The sequence below is a fragment of the Ranitomeya variabilis genome, chromosome 8 (assembly GCF_051348905.1).
Source record: "Ranitomeya variabilis isolate aRanVar5 chromosome 8, aRanVar5.hap1, whole genome shotgun sequence".
In the NCBI taxonomy this organism is placed as follows: Eukaryota; Metazoa; Chordata; class Amphibia; order Anura; family Dendrobatidae; genus Ranitomeya; species Ranitomeya variabilis.
The window spans coordinates 23,020,332-23,038,478 of NC_135239.1; the positions used below are offsets into that span (position 1 = coordinate 23,020,332).

Here is an 18,147-nt window from a genome sequence, read left to right on the forward strand (position 1 = left end):
GTAACTCAGGATCAGTAATGTAATGTATGTACACAGTGACTGCACCAGCAGAATAGTGAGTGCAGCTCTGGAGTATAATACAGGAGGTAACTCAGGATCAGTAATGTAATGTATGTACACAGTGACTGCACCAGCAGAATAGTGAGTGCAGCTCTGGGGTATAATACACGATGTAACTCAGGATCAGTAATGTAATGTATGTACACAGTGACTGCACCAGCAGAATAGTGAGCGCAGCTCTGGGGTATAATACACGATGTAACTCAGGATCAGTAATGTAATGTATGTATACAGTGACTGCACCAGCAGAATAGTGAGTGCAGCTCTGGAGTATAATACAGGATGTAACTCAGGATCAGTAATGTATGTACACAGTGACTGCACCAGCAGAATAGTGAGTGCAGCTCTGGGGTATAATACAGGATGTAACTCTGGATCATTAATGTAATGTATGTACACAGTGACTGCACCAGCAGAATAGTGAGTGCAGCTCTGGGGTATAATACAGGATGTAACTCAGGATCAGTAATGTATGTACACAGTGACTGCACCAGCAGAATAGTGAGTGCAGCTCTGGAGTATAATACAGGATGTAACTCAGGATCAGTAATGTAATGTATGTACACAGTGACTGCACCAGCAGAATAGTGAGCGCAGCTCTGGAGTATAATACAGGAGGTAACTCAGGATCAGTAATGTAATGTATGTACACAGTGACTGCACCAGCAGAATAGTGAGCGCAGCTCTGGAGTATAATACAGGATGTAACTCAGGATCAGTAATGTAATGTATGTACACAGTGACTGCACCAGCAGAATAGTGAGCGCAGCTCTGGGGTATAATACAGGATGTAACTCAGGATCAGTAATGTAATGTATGTACACAGTGACTGCACCAGCAGAATAGTGAGTGCAGCTCTGGAGTATAATACAGGATGTAACTCAGGATCAGTAATGTAATGTATGTACACAGTGACTGCACCAGCAGAATAGTGAGCGCAGCTCTGGAGTATAATACAGGAGGTAACTCAGGATCAGTAATGTAATGTATGTACACAGTGACTGCACCAGCAGAATAGTGAGTGCAGCTCTGGGGTATAATACAGGATGTAACTCAGGATCAGTAATGTATGTACACAGTGACTGCACCAGCAGAATAGTGAGCGCAGCTCTGGGGTATAATACAGGATGTAACTCAGGATCAGTAATGTAATGTATGTACACAGTGACTGCACCAGCAGAATAGTGAGTGCAGCTCTGGGGTATAATACAGGATGTAACTCAGGATCAGTAATGTATGTACACAGTGACTGCACCAGCAGAATAGTGAGTGCAGCTCTGGAGTATAATACAGGATGTAACTCAGGATCAGTAATGTAATGTATGTACACAGTGACTGCACCAGCAGAATAGTGAGCGCAGCTCTGGAGTATAATACAGGAGGTAACTCAGGATCAGTAATGTAATGTATGTACACAGTGACTGCACCAGCAGAATAGTGAGTGCAGCTCTGGGGTATAATACAGGATGTAACTCAGGATCAGTAATGTATGTACACAGTGACTGCACCAGCAGAATAGTGAGTGCAGCTCTGGAGTATAATACAGGATGTAACTCAGGATCAGTAATGTAATGTATGTACAGAGTGACTGCACCAGCAGAATAGTGAGTGCAGCTCTGGAGTATAATACAGGATGTAACTCAGGATCAGTAATGTAATGTATGTACAGAGTGACTGCACCAGCAGAATAGTGAGTGCAGCTCTGGAGTATAATACAGGATGTAACTCAGGATCAGTAATGTAATGTATGTACACAGTGACTGCACCAGCAGAATAGTGAGTGCAGCTCTGGGGTATAATATAGGATGTAACTCAGGATCAGTAATGTAGACGGGCAGGCACCAGGAGATGGAACAGGATCCTTGATGCGAACAACTGGCTAAGACGATGGTGCAGACAACAAGGATTCGGATTCCTGGACCACGGTGTGAATTACTTGTACGATGGACTCCTCGCCAGAGACGGACTACACCTCAACAAACCTGGGAAACACACATTCGCCAGAAGACTCGCTACACTCATCAGGAGGGCGTTAAACTAGAAGAAGAGGGGACGGGAAGAAAAACATTAGACTCGAACAAAGAAGACCCAGGAAAACATACTCAGAAGGGAGGTAAGAACATTTCTAAAACAATCCACAGCGAGGAGATTGGAACAAAACAAAATCCTCTAAACTGCATGCTCGCAAACGCCAGAAGCCTGACAAACAAGATGGAAGAACTAGAAGCAGAAATATCTACAGGTAACTTTGACATAGTGGGAATAACCGAGACATGGTTAGATGAAAGCTATGACTGGGCAGTTAACTTACAGGGTTACAGTCTGTTTAGAAAGGATCGTAAAAATCGAAGAGGAGGAGGGGTTTGTCTCTATGTAAAGTCTTGTCTAAAGTCCACTTTAAGGGAGGATATTAGCGAAGGGAATGAGGATGTCGAGTCCATATGGGTCGAAATTCATGGAGGGAAAAATGGTAACAAAATTCTCATTTGGGTCTGTTACAAACCCCCAAATATAACAGAAATCATGGAAAGTCTACTTCTAAAGCAGATAGATGAAGCTGCAACCCATAATGAGGTCCTGGTTATGGGGGACTTTAACTACCCGGATATTAACTGGGAAACAGAAACCTGTGAAACCCATAAAGGCAACAGGTTTCTGCTAATAACCAAGAAAAATTATCTTTCACAATTGGTGCAGAATCCAACCAGAGGAGCAGCACTTTTAGACCTAATACTATCTAATAGACCTGACAGAATAACAAATCTGCAGGTGGTCGGGCATCTAGGAAATAGTGACCACAATATTGTACAGTTTCACCTGTCTTTCACTAGGGGGACTTGTCAGGGAGTCACAAAAACACTGAACTTTAGGAAGGCAAAGTTTGACCAGCTTAGAGATGCCCTTAATCTGGTAGACTGGGACAATATCCTCAGAAATAAGAATACAGATAATAAATGGGAAATGTTTAAGAATATCCTAAATAGGCACTGTAAGCGGTTTATACCTTGTGGGAATAAAAGGACTAGAAATAGGAAAAACCCAATGTGGCTAAACAAAGAAGTAAGACAGGCAATTAACAGTAAAAAGAAAGCATTTGCACTACTAAAGCAGGATGGCACCATTGAAGCTCTAAAAAACTATAGGGAGAAAAATACTTTATCTAAAAAACTAATTAAAGCTGCCAAAAAGGAAACAGAGAAGCACATTGCTAAGGAGAGTAAAACTAATCCCAAACTGTTCTTCAACTATATCAATAGTAAAAGAATAAAAACTGAAAATGTAGGCCCCTTAAAAAATAGTGAGGAAAGAATGGTTGTAGATGACGAGGAAAAGGCTAACATATTAAACACCTTCTTCTCCACGGTATTCACGGTGGAAAATGAAATGCTAGGTGAAATCCTAAGAAACAATGAAAACCCTATATTAAGGGTCACCAATCTAACCCAAGAAGAGGTGCGAAACCGGCTAAATAAGATTAAAATAGATAAATCTCCGGGTCCGGATGGCATACACCCACGAGTACTAAGAGAACTAAGTAATGTAATAGATAAACCATTATTTCTTATTTTTAGGGACTCTATAGCGACGGGGTCTGTTCCGCAGGACTGGCGCATAGCAAATGTGGTGCCAATATTCAAAAAGGGCTCTAAAAGTGAACCTGGAAATTATAGGCCAGTAAGTCTAACCTCTACTGTTGGTAAAATATTTGAAGGGTTTCTGAAGGATGTTATTCTGGATTATCTCAATGAGAATAACTGTTTAACTCCATATCAGCATGGGTTTATGAGAAATCGCTCCTGTCAAACCAATCTAATCAGTTTTTATGAAGAGGTAAGCTATAGGCTGGACCACGGTGAGTCATTGGACGTGGTATATCTCGATTTTTCCAAAGCGTTTGATACCGTACCGCACAAGAGGTTGGTACACAAAATGAGAATGCTTGGTCTGGGGGAAAATGTGTGTAAATGGGTTAGTAACTGGCTTAGTGATAGAAAGCAGAGGGTGGTTATAAATGGTATAGTCTCTAACTGGGTCGCTGTGACCAGTGGGGTACCGCAGGGGTCGGTATTGGGACCTGTTCTCTTCAACATATTCATTAATGATCTGGTAGAAGATTTACACAGTAAAATTTTGATATTTGCAGATGATACAAAACTATGTAAAGCAGTTAATACAAGAGAAGATAGTATTCTGCTACAGATGGATCTGGATAAGTTGGAAACTTGGGCTGAAAGGTGGCAGATGAGGTTTAACAATGATAAATGTAAGGTTATACACATGGGAAGAAGGAATCAATATCACCATTACACACTGAACGGGAAACCACTGGGTAAATCTCACATGGAGAAGGACTTGGGGATCCTAGTTAATGATAAACTTACCTGGAGCAGCCAGTGCCAGGCAGCAGCTGCCAAGGCAAACAGGATCATGGGGTGCATTAAAAGAGGTCTGGATACACATGATGAGAGCATTATACTGCCTCTGTACCAATCCCTAGTTAGACCGCACATGGAGTACTGTGTCCAGTTTTGGGCACCGGTGCTCAGGAAGGATATAATGGAACTAGAGAGAGTACAAAGGAGGGCAACAAAATTAATAAAGGGGATGGGAGAACTACAATACCCAGATAGATTAGCGAAATTAGGATTATTTAGTCTAGAAAAAAGACGACTGAGGGGCGATCTAATAACCATGTATAAGTATATAAGGGGACAATACAAATATCTCGCTGAGGATCTGTTTATACCAAGGAAGGTGACGGGCACAAGGGGGCATTCTTTGCGTCTGGAGGAGAGAAGGTTTTTCCACCAACATAGAAGAGGATTCTTTACTGTTAGGGCAGTGAGAATCTGGAATTGCTTGCCTGAGGAGGTGGTGATGGCGAACTCAGTCGAGGGGTTCAAGAGAGGCCTGGATGTCTTCCTGGAGCAGAACAATATTGTATCATACAATTATTAGGTTCTGTAGAAGGACGTAGGTCTGGGGATTTATTATGATGGAATATAGGCTGAACTGGATGGACAAATGTCTTTTTTCGGCCTTACTAACTATGTTACTATGTTAATGTATGTACAGCTCTGGAGTATAATACAGGAGGTAACTCAGGATCAGTACAGGATCAGTAATGTAATGTATGTACACAGTGACTGCACCAGCAGAATAGTGAGTGCAGCTCTGGAGTATAATACTGGATGTAACTTAGGATCAGTAATGTATGTACACAGTGACTGCACCATCAGAATAGTGAGTGCAGCTCTGGAGTATAATACAGGATGTAACTCAGGATCAGTAATGTAATGTATGTGCACAGTGACTGCACCAGCAGAATAGTGAGTGCAGCTCTGGAGTATAATACAGGATCTAACTCAGGATCAGTAATGTAATGTATGTACACAGTGACTGCACCAGCAGAATAGTGAGTGCAGCTCTGGAGTATAATACAGGATGTAACTCAGGATCAGTAATGTAATGTATGTACACAGTGACTGCACCAGCAGAATAGTGAGTGCAGCTCTGGGGTATAATACAGGATGTAACTCAGGATCAGTAATGTATGTACACAGTGACTGCACCAGCAGAATAGTGAGTGCAGCTCTGGAGTATAATACAGGAGGTAACTCAGGGTCAGTACTGGATCAGTAATGTAATGGACACTGATGAGCGAAAGGGTAACAATGTTTTGAACTTTTGACTTTCATGCTCCATATCTCATTATCCTCTTCTGCTTTGAACTTGAGACTGCCATCATTTTGTAAACAATCATCTTGGATATCTCATGCTTAAATTTGACTTGCAACTACTCTGCATATGATTAGTTATGCATATTCTTGTCACTGCATTGCTGTTGTTTTGCGCCTAAAAAAAATCTGAATTTTAGTTTTATTATTTTGTTAGTATTTTGTAAATCCACTTTTTGGCTTTCAGCACTGCCTGAATCCTTCAGCTCTCGATCAGATTCAAGCATGTCTCCACCACAATTTGATCCCAGTTCTCTTCTACCCGTTCCCATAGTCGGTTCATACTGGTCACTTGGGTGTGTATATGGATTTTTCATCAACTCTACCCACAAATGTTGGATTGGGTTGAGGTCTGGGGACTGTGGGGCCAATCCAGCACCTCTACTTCATTGTCATTGAGCCATTTCTTCGGCAATCTCTGTATATGCTTCGTTTTGTCCTGCTGGAGCTCTGTTGGCCATTTCATGCCTTTAGTACTCGAGTATATGAAGTCTAAGCATTGAGACGACCATCGACCCTGGCCAAATATCCAACATGTGAAACAACCCCTTATCATCCTGCCACTTCTGTAAAATGGGAGAATGAGAAACTCAAAAACATTTCTGGAACATTTTTGGTTATTTTTGGACAAATCAAGGATGGGTTTTGATACGTCCCATACAAAAACAGTAAGTAATGGCAGGTAGGTCGGTGGGACGGTCATGGAGCCATATTGGCTGTGGAGCTTCTTCTTCCTAATCCTCCATGCAGCTTCTACGAGTAATAGGACTATTACCTGATAGTAAGCCTAAACTTTTTACAATGGAAGGAGGCTTGGAATTGGCAACATTTCAGGTGGAGAGAAGATCTCCCAGTTCCTGCTGGGGGTTGTAGTACAGTCACACTGAAGATCAGTCCCATATTTCCAACCCATGAATTTCTTGCACTAATACGGTCCTTAGATTTCGGTCCTTTTCTTCTATGATGAATATTTGCCCATTGGATTTTCATTTTAGGATTTTCCTATCACAAAAGCAAATCTGTGGCCATAGTGAAGACGAGGAGTCTGCGGCACAAATATTAAATCACTTGATGGCTTCATTAATAAATGATCCTGTCCTGGACTCAAGGCGCGGATTACACACACTAATGGCGCTCAGCCGTCAATGGCCTCATTATAAACCGCGTCGTGTCTCTTTTCGTACATTATCCGGCTGGTTCTTCTCACTTTTAGTGATGTGAGCGCAGCACTCTATGACTCCACCGTCCATAGGACCGCACTGGTCACCCTAGACACCTCTTCCTTCCTGCATCCTGACCCAGAGGGGCTCCGTCTCCTAATGCCCAGGAGGGGCTTCTTTAAACAGGAAAGTGAAGACAGTTTAATGGCAAGCACTGCAGGTCTGTTCACCCCACGGCCCAGTACAGTCGGTGAAGGAACGTTCATGCACACAAGGAATGTATTTCTTTCCATTTCACTAAGACCTACATATTTTATTATTTTTATTACGGGAGTATTATAAACAGAAATCACATTATACCTCTACTGAAAAGGGAAAATGGGCGGAGAACAGCTGCAAAAAGCAGAAACAGGGAGATACAGTATTATAGTAGTTATATTCTTGTACATAGGAGGCAGTATTATAGTAGTTATATTCTTGTACATAGGAGCAGTATTATAGTAGTTATATTCTTGTACATAGGGGCAGTATTATAGTAGTTATATTCTTGTACATAGGAGCAGTATTATAGTAGTTATATTCTTATACATAGGGGCAGTATTATAGTAGTTATATTATTGTACATAGGAGGCAGTATTATAGTAGTTATATTATTGTACATAGGGGGCAGTATTATAGTAGTTATATTCTTGTACATATGGGCAGTATTATAGTAGTTATATTCTTGTACATAGGAGCAGTATTATAGTAGTTATATTCTTGTACATGGGGGCAGTATTATAGTAGTTATATTCTTGTACATAGGAGCAGTATTATAGTAGTTATATTCTTGTACATAGGGGCAGTATTATAGTAGTTATATTCTTGTACATAGGGGCAGTATTATAGTAGTTATATTCTTGTACATAGGAGCAGTATTATAGTAGTTATATTATTGTACATAGGAGGCAGTATTATAGTAGTTATATTATTGTACATAGGGGGCAGTATTATAGTAGTTATATTCTTGTACATATGGGCAGTATTATAGTAGTTATATTCTTGTACATAGGAGCAGTATTATAGTAGTTATATTCTTGTACATAGGGAGCAGTATTATAGTAGTTATATTCTTGTACATAGGAGCAGTATTATAGTAGTTATATTCTTGTACATAGGGAGCAGTATTATAGTAGTTATATTATTGTACATAGGGGGCAGTGTTATAGTAGTTATATTCTTGTACATAGGGGCAGTATTATAGTAGTTATATTCTTGTACATAGGAGCAGTATTATAATAGTTATATTCTTGTATATAGGAGCAGTATTATAGTAGTTATATTCTTGTACATAGGGGGCAGTATTATAGTAGTTATATTCTTGTACATAGGAGCAGTATTATAGTAGTTATATTCCTGTACATACTGTATGAGCAATATTATAGTAGTTATATTCCTGTACATAGTGGCAGTATTATAGTAGTTATATTCTTGTAGATAGGAGCAGTATTATAGTAGTTATATTCTTGTACATAGGGGCAGTATTATAGTAGTTATATTCTTGTACATAGGAGCAGTATTATAATAGTTATATTCTTGTATATAGGAGCAGTATTATAGTAGTTATATTCTTGTACATAGGGGGCAGTATTTTAGTAGTTATATTCTTGTACATAGGAGCAGTATTATAGTAGTTATATTCCTGTACATAGTGGCAGTATTATACTAGTTATATTCTTGTACATAGGAGCAGTATTATAGTAGTTATATTCTTGTACATAGGGGCGGTATTATAGTAGTTATATTCCTGTACATAGGAGCAGTATTACAGTAGTTATATTCTTGTACATAGGGGCAGTATTATAGTAGTTATTTTCTTGTACATAGGAGCAATATTATAGTAGTTATATTCTTGTACATAGGAGCAGTATTATAGTAGTTATATTCTTGTACATAGGGGCAGTATTATAGTAGTTATTCTCTTGTAGTAGTAGTTATATTATTCTCAAGTTTTTGGACTGAAAATACAATGAGCTGTTTATAAGGTCATTTTTACCATCCAGATGTTATCACACAAGGTAGATTTACAATAATGGATTTAATTACATATTCCCGTCTGACGCATGTAATTGCTTCTTGTGTAGCTGCTTTATCATAACTAATAACAGAACCTTGTTTCTTTTATTAACTCCTCTAAGGTTCAGGAGGTCATTTTCAGGTAAAAAAAAAAAAAGCAATAAGTCAGGGAAGGAGTTTTGTTGTGTGAGCGGTCACAGGCCCTGGAGAGTTCATGGAAAGCCAATGCTTACAAATGAATTAATTCTCAGTCGTCAGTAGACATGTTCTCAGAGAGGACCCCCTTCATGAGTGGGACCCACTTTTGTATCGCTATGTAACTATTCTGGCTGTTATTTGATACATTCTGGCAGTGTATCCAACCAATGTATGTAATCTGGCTCAAAACAGTGGCAGCCATTGGCAGTGATAAGATCCTTGGGATGTTGGGTGACGAGTTCTCATTCCCCAGTTCTGGTTGTGATAAGTGAAGTCTTGTGGGATTTTAGGTCAAGGATCATCTGTATTTAGTATCTGGGATCAATATGTCTTCAAAACCTGTGCAGCGAGGGATGATTTCATGTCGTGTCCTCGGCACAACTTGTTCTGTTCTTAATGTTTTTGGTCAAATCTAATTATGATTATTGGACGATAATTCAGTCACTGAGAAAACAAACAAGCGAATAATATAATAGTATGTAACCCAAGACCCGAGGGTAGATGAAGCATCTGAGGATTACAGAACAGCAGGCTGTCCTCAAAGACAAAGGGTCCCTGGTTTGTCAGATTCTGTCAGAGATTAATGAAGAGAAGCGTTCATCCTGGGCTTCCTGGTTCTTGAGATCTTATCTAAGTCTTTTCTCCACAACACTGGCAATTCTAGCCTCAAATGGCTCCAACTTCGGTAAATGGACCTGCACCAGGGAAGTATAACGAGCAGCCTGCTGTTCACCACATGTCTCACGGACTTTGCAGTCCATTCGTATGGCCTCAGGCATGGACTCCAGCGGAGAACAAGGGGCGTCGTGAAGGACCAAAGCATCCTTAAGAGTTTTGGAAAGACCCTTATGGAACTGTCACCTGAGAGTAGCATCGTTCCACAGATCTTCGGTGGACCACTGCCGGAACTCAGTACAGTAGTCTTCGAGTGTGTGATCCCCCTGTGCCAGGTTCATGATCTTAGCCTCAGTGACCTGAATTCTGTCGGGATCGTCATATATCAGACCTAAACTGTCAAAAAAGTCGTCAACAGAAAACCGTTTTGGGGCTTGTGAGGATGAGGAAAATGCCCAGGTCTGAGGACCCCCTCGCAGTAGGGACCTGATTATTCCCACCTGCTGGAACTCCTCCCCGATGACCGATGGCGCAGGGTAAAAAATAACCTACGGTTTTCCCTAAATATTCTAAACTGGTGTTTCTCTCCCGAAAATATATCAGGGAGCACCATTTTAGGTTTGGGAGAGACCAACTGTAGATCAGAGGGTACAGACGTCACTGCCACTGTCGGCAGTGGAGGGCAATAGGAGGTCTTCATCAAATTAGTTTTCTGATCTTGCAACTGATATTGTGATGACTCCAGACTCTGGCATTCCTTCGCCAGATCCTGAGTCATCTGTGTCAAATTCGCCACCTGGTCACAAAGCGTGTGAACAGGATCCATACTGGCGAAAAAGAAAAATGTATTCGTCAGACTCAATGTGATGTTAGTCACTATTCACACTCTAGCCGTAAGGCAGAATGGTCAAGAAGTCCAAGGACAAAAGCAAGGGAGGTATGTCATAGAAAAAAGGAAGAGACAAAGGTGTAATCAGGTAATGATCCAAAGTCAGAATTTCAGGAGGATAGCAGATCAGAGCAGAGGGGTTCAACAGATGAATGGTCAGAACAAGGGCATAGGTCAGGCAATGAAAGATCTACAAACAGAAGGCAAGGCACAGAGAGACAAACTACACAGATGCAGAGATCTGGGAGTAACAGCCAAGTTAAGTAGCCTGGCAATCACCTGGGACAATGAACACCTGGAGACAGCCAGCACCTCCCAGTTACAGGTTGGATGACCAAGCTAACAATCAAAAGTACTGACTGCTTTATCACGCCCCTCTACCAAATTGGACAGCTGAGCTGTCAGTAACTGCATGCCAGACACACTGAGGTGTGGAACCGTGACATCCCACCTCTGCCCTAAACAAACCTAATACAGAACCCAGACCCCTAAAAGTGACACATACCCAAGAACAAACCCCTAACAATAATATAGACCCCAGACAAGACCCCTAACAGTGCTACAGATCCCTAACAGTAATAGAGAAACCAAACCGGCCTCCTAACAGTGATAATGACCCCAGACCAGACCCATAAGAGTAATAGAGATCTCAGACCAGAGACCTAACAGAGACCTGGCCTGGGGTCTGTATTACTGTTAGGGATCTGTTTGATTGTTAGGGGTCTTGTCTGGGATGTGTATAACTGTTAGAGGCCTGGCCTGGGGTCTGTATTACTAACAGTAATACACATCCCAGACAAGACCCCTAACAGTCATACAGATCCCTATCAGTAATAGAGACCTCAGACCAGACACCTAACAGTAATAGAGACTCCAAACCAGACCCCTAACAATAATAGAGACCCCAGACCAGACCCCCAACAGTAATACAGACCCCAGACCAGGCCCCTAACAGTAATACAGACCCCAGACCTGGCCCCTAACAGTAATACAGACCCCAGACCAGGCCCCTAACAGTAATACAGACCCCAGACCAGGCCCCTAACAGTAATACAGACCCCAGACCAGGCCCCTAACAGTAATACAGACCCCAGACCAGGCCCCTAACAGTAATACAGACCCCAGACCAGGCCCCTAACAGTAATACAGACCCCAGACCAGGCCCCTAACAGTAATACAGACCCCAGACCAGGCCCCTAACAGTAATACAGACCTGGCTTAGCAGATTCTCCTTTCTTCTTATTCCTGCAGATTATCATCCTCTTACTTCCAGACTCTTGCACCTGAGAGTGAAGACAACTGCTGGATGAGGAGGGGTGAGTGAGTATATTGTGAAGAAGCCGCTGGGTACCTAGAACATTTTCCTGTTCTTCCAGGAGTCAGGGGTGTCTCCTTTTGTAATCCCACATACAATCTTGGAGATTTAGTAAGTATAGGGTTATGCAATATTTGGGGTCTGTGTGCACTGTATTGTCACACACTATTGTCTCTCATCCATTTTTAGGGGGTAAATACAGAATTTTCACTTATAATGCATGTAGCCTGATGTGGGGGAAGGTTTGTGTACAGAGCGATTGAAATTCACATCTGGAATGTAACCTCCAGTTTTGCAAGCGATCGGCTTAATCTACTGTAAATAAAGATCGTCCATTATCAAGAAGTGTATACCGCATTCCCGGGCGTGACGTCACCGCTCCTGCGCTACATACCTGACGGGTATGTTTATTCTCCGCTGGAGGTCTGTAATCTGCAGCTTTATGGCTGACATTACCTGTTCTGCCAACATGACAGCAGCAGAGCTCACGCCACTGGGAATTACGGATTTATATGTTTCTTTTAGCCCCTAAAGGGTTACTGAACCACAAATCTATGCAAGATTTTAAAAAATGCAGCATGCTTTACCTATGTTATCATCATCATAAACTGTATATAAGTGTTATCTGTGCATTATACAGCTGTTATATAGTCACTGTTCACTCGCTTCAGCAATGCATCAGTGTAGTGTCGGCTGTCAGTCAGTGCCAGATGTAAGTCATTGCAAGCTGTCAGTCAGTGCTGGCGGTCAGTGTGACGCCCCAGAGTCCTGCTCATCACAGTGGCATGGTTTTCCTCCCAAGGAGAGTGATGTCATGCTTGGAAGTGATGAAGGATAACTTTCACCAGGTGAACACTCACATACAGATAACAAGTTCATTCTCCAGGCCAGAAGGGGAGCTCTAAACCTGGTTTAGGGTGAACTCCCTTATAAATACATTTTGGTCTGGAGGGAAGGAGTTCAGTTCAGTCAGACTGTCAGAGGACAGAGAAGAGAGCAGACAGACTTAGAGTGTCAGAAGGTCTGAAGGGGCCCTGTAGTCTGAGGTACTACAGCCCCTGGAGAAAGAGAACAGAAAGGAAAAGAACAACTTGTGGAAAAGTGTGCAGGAGAGAAAAGGCACAGGAGAGTGACACCAGGGGAGCAGAGCAGTAATTTGGCTACCTCCCTGGCTGGCGCAGATTCCGGTAGCCGGAAGACCGAGGCCGTGTCGGACTCTAAGGGACATAGCTGAAACCGGCATGACAGCTGAACTGCAAGTTACCTGTCCACCTTACACCCAGGAGGCACAGTGACACATAGAGCCTGGGTCATGATAGAGACCATATAAAAAGGCTTGAGTCATCTGTCATACGGGTTTGTGTCCTAACCTATATGGGGGAAAGAGAGGAACTGTGAGGACCTTATCAGAAGCCATAGGCATTAAGGAACTACAACACCACCGCACTTTGAGGAAGGCTTTTATCTCCACCTGGTGAAGGGGACTCTGGATTCGCTTCCAAGCCGGCGGGACCCTGCCTGTACCTGTGATCTGGTGCCCTGGACTGCGGTTGCCTGAAGCTTCAGTAAACCAGGTAAAAGAGACTGCAAACCTGTGTCCTCGTTCTTCACTGCATCATTCACCATCTCCATCTACACAGACGGGAGCCCTGGGGACCTAATTCACCTGTGGGAAGTTATACCATCTAGCTGCCATACCATGATCACCCCAGAGGACCCCTTTAAGCTGCATCGGTCCCTACTGACCGAATACCACAGGTGGCGTCACAAACAAACTTTATTCTCAAAATCCCCTTAAAGACCTTTCCCTTTATTTGGGCGCCCAGGGCCATGGACCGTGTCGCAGCCACCGTGACATCCCATTTAAGCACCGGACCCGGTACTGAGTACCCCACGGCCCTGGCGGGGCCGTCTGTCTGTCAGTGTCGGCTGTCAGTCAGTGTCGGCTGTCAGTCAGTGTAAGGCTGTCAGTCAGTGTCGGCTGTCAGTCAGTGTAAATCTGTCAATCAGTGTAAGTCTGTCAGTCAGTGTAAGTCTGTCAGTCAGTGCTGGCTGTCAGTCAGTGCCAGCTGTCAGTCAGTGTCAGCTATCAGTCAGTGCCGGCTGTCAGTCAGTGCAAGGCCATGCTTATAGCTGCCGGACTCAGTGCTGTGAGCGGTAACTATAATTGCTCCAGGCACGTTTGTGTCATTAAAAGCCGGTGGCTCCCGGGAGAAACAAAGTTATTTTTTTCCCAGATGCCGCACTTTCAGTATTGCAGCTCTGCATTTCAATAATGCTACTAAATTGCAGATTAACCCTATATCTGTCAGTTAAGAGTATTATCAGACCGGACAGGTTCTTTTTAAGTAACTGACAAACTCCATGGATGGAGCTTATGATTGTTATTGAGAGGAAGGGCAGCCATATTACTATATATTTTACTATATTGGTCACAGAGAATTTTTTGGAAATGTCAGTAACGTATTTTGCACATTGAGGTGTTTGGTTCTAGCTCTCACTGTAACAGGTGAAAATAAACTATTGGAAAATTTTCATTTTGCATTTAGTTGCGCAATAATCCTGAGCAGAGAGAATCTCCTAAGACAAACCCTCACTTTTACTTTCTTAACTATTCAGGTTTCTTCACCTTTTGGATTGATGACAGCTCCGGAGATGTTTAATTATTAAAATGATCATTCAAAATACAAATTGCCTTATTAATTCTGCATGAAGAGGGATGTCCAAACTTTTGACCAGTATTGTAATTTGGCAATTCCCTATGGCTGGGTTAGTTTACCACTGTGGATCTCTGCCTCCGTCATGTGGACACCATACGCTATATAAAACTTTTATTTGGCCCTGACAGTATATAATTGTGTTGACTATGAACAAAACTGTATTTGTGTACTATATAGCTTTTTTACATAGGCAAGACATATAGAAATATTATATGGGCACTACATATAGCACTGTTATTGGGCACTACATATAGCGCTGTTATTGGGAACTACATATAGCGTTGTTATTGGGCACTACATATAGCGCTGTTATTGGGCACTATATATAGCGCTGTTATTGGGCACTACATATAGCGCTGTTATTGGGCACTATATAGAGCGCTGTTATTGGGCACTACATATAGCGCTGTTATGTGGGCACTACATATAGCACTGTTATGTGGGCACTACATATAGCACTGTTATAATATAGCTAGCATAATTGCCCTCTGACACCCCTTCCACTACAGTCAACCCACAAGATGGAGACCCAACTTTGAGTCTCCACATCTCAAAAAAATGTTTGGAAATTCCCCCTGATGGCATTGATCTTGAGCTTGAGATACTCCTGCACCATCATCTCCAGTCATTTACAATGTGTCAGACTTGTATTCTGTTCTGCTGGTGCACAGGCTGGTCTAACAAATGTGTGAAATGACAGAAATTCCTTATGCCACTTACACCACTGCTGCTAATGTTTTTGCTTTGACACCTTGACGTTCCCGGGGTTGGAAGTCTAGCGCTGAGATGCACACTGTGTGCCTCAGTGCTGTCTTGCAGAAAACCTCTCTTACAATTGTCTACAAGCGTGTTTCAATACTCCAGCATTCACAAATCCTTTTACAATATGGGTATCAGGTTGCAGATATGAGTGCCTTTTGCTGCACTGTGTCGGACACTTCCATGAGATCCAAGTCCGTGGTGTGTTGGTGGCGGGGTAACACTCAAGCTTGCTTCCTTCATCCCCTCCCACCAACCACGGACAACAGAGTGGAGATCATTATCCCCTTCATCTCCTGACTGTTGTACGCCCATCACCTTTTCCTCCTCATCCTCCTCCATTTGTTCCTCGGCTCCTGCACCTTCACTGATGGTTTGTCTGGTACCATGAGCCCCGCTTGATCGCTGTAATCCACCCTCACATGGCACCTGCCTGTGCGACCACAGTATGGAACTTACAGATATTGTTTTCCCTTCCAAATCCTCCTCTGCTTTCTCCTCTTCCCCTGGGACCACCACCTCCTCCCACAGATTATTCAATGTGTGCATGTAGAAAACCGGAATAGTGATGCTCCTGATGACGGCGTCATCAGCGCTTATTATCTTAGTAGACATTTTAAAACTGTGCAGAGGTCCTTCATCTGTGCCCACTCCGCAGGCTTGATTTGCACCACGTCTGAACTGCTTTGGCCAGGGCTATGCAAAAGGGCATTTCTCTATTATTACACTGTGTGATATTTTATGGCCACTGAATGGTGTTACACATTTTATCAGCAGCTGCAGAAGTTTCGTTTTTCACCAGTAGTCTGAACATACGTTTATAACTGGCGATCTCTGTAGATTATACATTTTTTTATGTTTCCCATACCCCTCAGCTCTTTTCTTGCTGTAAGTGCAAATTTTTAATGCAAATACGTTATGACCCTATAGGCCTTAATGATAGACTGGCCGATGAGAAAGGCATCTGTGGATAATCCTTTGGGAGCGCAGCTCTGGATCTCCTTCCAAACCAAAATGAAATCACACATTCTCCTTAATTACTTTACCATGAGAGGGTCAGCATCACTGCCAGCATGGAGCCGGTCAGCATCACTGCCAGCATGGAGCCGGTCAGCATCACTGCCAGCATGGAGCTGGTCAGTATCACTACCAGCATGGAGCCGGTCAGCATCACTGCCAGCATGGAGCCGGTCAGCATCACTACCAGCATGGAGCCGGTCAGCATCACTGCCAGCATGGAGCCGGTCAGCATCACTACCAGCATGGAGCCTCCTGCTGCCCACTGCTAATGTATGGAGGATGTGGCACCAATGACAGGTACTTTATACAGACAGAAAAACACAATGTGAAACCTTCTGGGTTAAAATTAACGATTGTCGAATTTCAGGGGAGGGAGCACATGAGAAACAAAATGGTCTCATGAAGAATATCAAGGGCAGTGCCTCACTAAATTGGCCAGAGCTAGATAAAGATCCCAGAAAAACGTGAGTCAAAATGAGAGCAGCCCTGAATAACTCCAAAGTGAGTAACATGGTGACCACTTAAAGGAGGTTTCTGGCTATAAGTAATTATATATTAAACTTTGTATCATACGTTATATTATGTACTTTCCTCCAGTCACACCCAGAGCTGCATTCTTAATTCTGTTTGAAGTTCTTGCACGCAGACTGCAGTGGTGAATACTGCAACAGAAGGGTTCTCTGGGGCAATGTGCAAGGGGACCCCCCATAGCTAATTCACTGTATATAAGCGCTCTACTTAGTTAGGGTACTGTATATTGGGGCTTTATATAGTTGAGGCTTTCAATATAAAGTTTTTTTTCTAAGTTGGGAAACTGTATATTTGGACTTTCAAAGCGGAGGAACTGTATATGAAATCTCTGTTGTAAAAGTGTACATGTCCTTTAAGGTGACATTCCAGAATTACCTGTCCTGTGTGTACATAAGAAATAACACTATACCTGGCTATTATGTAACCTGTAGCCTGCATTACTCACCAGCTTTACTATGTGCGATTTTCAGTTGTCTCTGATCTAGTGGGTGAAGACTAGCTGCTATGATGTCTCCCGCACACAGAGACGTGAGGCATTCCGACATCTTTCTCAATTTAGCGCATGCTCCGAACTAGCAGCGGGGTGGAGGATATTATACAGCAGTACTGAGCAGTGAGGCTGTGAATCCAGCTCTGACATTAGCTAAATCACTCACTTGCTTCTTTAACCACTCTGATCCTCATTTCTTCTCCCCCTTCCCTCTACATAAAGTATAATAGGAGCTGTAACTTGACGCCTCACTTTGCTGGTCGTCTGTCTCCCTTTGACCAAAACAGGGAGGCGGGGAAAGGAAGAAAGTGGCTCATAAGTGGGGAAAAAAAGCAGAATTCTCTGATAAGATATATTACAAAGTTTCTTATAATCACTTGTACTATTAACTTATGCAAATATGGGGTCTCTTTAGTATATGGGGTCTAGTCAGAGCACTGTCCAGTACATGGAAGCTTTCGATTGTTGGCACCCTGTATATGGGATCACTCTATAACATTACATATGTGGGCTCTGTATTTTTTGGGATATACTGGGCTAACAGAGTGTCTTCGACGTGCCCAAAAAATATGTTTGAGTCCCCTCTGCTGCATGTCT

The 18,147-nt window shown here is 42.6% G+C and overlaps 1 long non-coding RNA gene across 1 annotated transcript; it reads left to right on the forward strand.

The window, feature by feature from the left end:
- The first annotated feature begins 2,145 nt into the window (after nt 1–2,145).
- On the forward strand, nt 2,146–16,820 carry LOC143787442 (uncharacterized). Its single transcript, XR_013218368.1, has 3 exons — nt 2,146–2,302; nt 11,967–12,141; nt 16,440–16,820. It is a non-coding gene; the product is annotated as an uncharacterized LOC143787442 (long non-coding RNA).
- Nucleotides 16,821–18,147: the final 1,327 nt, after the last annotated feature.